Here is a 3,220-nt window from a genome sequence, read left to right as displayed (position 1 = left end):
GGAGATGCAACATGGGGGGTCGAGGGGGTAGGAGAAGAGTAAATGAAACAAGATGGGATTGGGAGGGAGACAAACCATAAGTGACTCTTAATCTCACAAAACAAACTGAGGGTTGATGGGGGGAGGGGGTTGGGAGAGGGGGTGGGGTTATGGATATCGGGGAGGGTATGTGCTATGGTGAGTGTTGTGAAGTGTGTAAACCTGGCGATTCGCAGACCTGTACCCCTGGGGATAAAAATATATGTTTATAAAGCTGTTAAAAAAAAAAAAAAAAAAAGAAAGAAAGGATGAATCCCCAAGTTTTGTAGCAACATGGATGGGACTGGAAGAGATTATGCTGAGTGAAATAAGTCAAGCAGAGAGAGTCAATTATCATATGGTTTCAGTTATTTGTGGAGCATAACAAATAGCATGGAGGACAAGGGGAGATGGAGAGGAGAAGGGAGTTGAGGGAAATTGGAAGGGGAGGTGAACCATGAGAGACTATGGACTCTGAAAAACGATCTGAGAATTTTGAAGGGGTGGGGGGTGGGAGGTTGGGGGCACCAGGTGGTGGGTATTGTAGAGGGCACGGATTGCATGGAGCACTGGGTGTGGTGCAAAAATAATGAATACTGTTATGCTGAAAAAAAATTAAAAAATTTGTAAAAAAAAAAAAAAAAAAAAAACACCAATGCCTAGTTATAGAGCTTGCTAAGAGATAAAGAGACAAATTATGCAAATAGAAGATTCCTCTCTCATAGAGTTCCTACAAGGAAGAGTTGGTCTCCTTAACTATGAATTTACATGCTGATTTCGACTGTGTATTTCACTGTCTGGTGCTCAGCTACACTTTTTGACTTGTGTCAAAGCTGTAGGATGCAATCAGACAACCTCATAGGGGTATTTTGGCCAACAGTGGGTCACTGGATGGCCCCCAATCACTGAAAATGGATTTGTCCTATGAAAAGAAAGAAAAGAAAAGAAAAGAAAGAAAGAAAGATAAAGAAAGAGAGAGAGAGAGAGAAAGAATGGGGGAAGGAAGAGAAGGGAAGAGAAGAAAGAAAAGAAAAGGGAAAAAAAGAAAAGAAAGAAATTTGTTTGGCGCCTGCTCACAAATTAGACAGGGACTTCCCATCTCAATAAACTGATGCCCACTGTGAGGAAATTCCCTGATATTCCTCTGGGTCCGTTTGGCCCTCCGATTTTCCCTCTTAAGAGAAAGCAGTCTTGGGGCACCTGGGTGTCTCAGTGGATTAAGCCTCTGCCTTCGGTTCAGGTCATGATCTCAGGGTCCTGGGATTGCAAAGATGCCTTTTACCAAGTATCTGGAAGTCTTCTCTTGATGGGCTTTAGAATCCTAGAATTTGAAAGCTGCACAGTATTAAAGAAACCTTACATTCCTAGGTCTTCATTTTACAGAGAAGGAAATTGAGACACAAAGATATGAACACAAGGGGTCCCTGGGTGGCTCAGTGGGTTAAGGCTCTGCCTTCAGCTCAGCGTCCTGGGATTGAGCCCTGCATTGGGCTCTCTGCACAGCGGAGAGGCTGCTTCCCCCCTCTCTCTACCTGCCTCTCTGCCTACTTGTGATCTTTCTCTTTCTCTATCAAATAAATAAATAAAATCTTTTTTTTTAAAGTCCTGAGTGGCTCAGTCGATTGGGCATCTGCTTTTGGCTCAGGTCATGATCTCAGAGTCCTGGGATCAAGTCCTGCGCTGGGTTCCTTGCTCAGTTGGGAGCCTGCTTCTTCCTCTCCCTGCCCACCACTCAGTCTCAATCTCTCTCTCTCTTTCTCTCCCAAATGAATGGATAAAATCTTTTTTTTTTTAAGTTTTTTTAAAAATCAGTCTTTAGACCTCTTAATTCAAGGTGAAAATATGAGCCTCAATTTGAAACCTCAAATTTTAACCTCTAAGGAAAAATTCTAGGCTGTTTTATGCTGTCCTCAGGAATATCCATTTCAACTTTAAAGAAGGTCCCAAAAGTGTTGCCAAAAACCCCACATGCTGTGGTTCAAGGAATGACAGCAAAACCAGACAGTGCCACTAAGGCTAAAGTTCTCCTTGCCTGAAAAATTCATAAGACTGGACAGAGAGTGGGTTAAAACAGATTCATCCTAGACATATTATAGCCTTCTCAAGGCAGAACACGTGCCATCTTAAAGAAAGAATGTTCTTCCATCTCTGTGGAAGCCTTCTTTGATCTTTAAAGTTAATTAAAGATATTTAGAAAACAAAGATATTAGAAAATTCAGTAATCTGGATAGTATCCCATATCTCATTCAACAAACTCTTCAAATTGGGGTAAAATCTGTTTTCTTGGCTTAAATTGCACATACTTGGTTTGGAAGTAGAACTACCAGCCAAATATTTCTCAGTGTCCCACAATCAAATATATCACTCCATAGAACATTAAATATTGCCACACAGCTGCTGTTTTATCAAACAATCTTGTTGACAGAGCAAAGTATAATATCTACTGAAACTCAGGTGACTTCCATCATGACTAAGTACTTAAGCCAGTAGTATAGTGCTAGCTTGATCACATGGTCCAGGATGTGGTCTGTCTCATAGACAAACAGGTTGAGGTAGAATCCAAAAAGTATGACTACAAGGAAGATGAAGCACTTATATCTTGCCAACCAGATAAACCATACAGAAACCACAAACTAAATATAGAAAGACTTTAAGCTGAAACAGCTTGAGCAATAGTTTGCTTGGTGAGCTCATATGTTTCCAAAGAATCAGCTCAGAGAAAAACTACTCAGATACAAACTATTTCCACAACTCTCCTAGTTCATAAATTCTGACCAACTCCAGTTTAGATCTCAACTTCTAATTTCTTCCTTTGACTAAGAATCTAAACAAAACCTTATAAAACTCAATAGTTCAAGACCCTAAAGGAGGCTATTAGATGAAATTCATTCAACCAGTGGCTCCCTTGCCTGGCAAGTTTCTGATAAATTTAAGCTTTTGGTTTTTTGTTTTTTTAGTAACGGCAGATTTTTCTGATGGTTTCATATGGGCTCTTTGACAGCTCCTTGGGTAATAACCAGAAAAAAGTAAATAAGACTTTTTATTCCCTTGAACTTGTTTTCCTCCACACTGCTTATTGCCAACAATTCTGGGATGGGGAGTGTAATAATGAAGAAGTGGTTTTCTCAGATTGCATATCCCATTACCTTTCCCATTCTCTAGCAAGACCTGATATGCAACCCAAAACTGAAAAGCACAAGTG

The sequence above is a fragment of the Lutra lutra genome, chromosome 1 (genome assembly GCF_902655055.1).
Source record: "Lutra lutra chromosome 1, mLutLut1.2, whole genome shotgun sequence".
Lineage (NCBI taxonomy): Eukaryota > Metazoa > Chordata > Mammalia > Carnivora > Mustelidae > Lutra > Lutra lutra.
Note: the sequence above shows the minus strand (reverse complement) of the source record.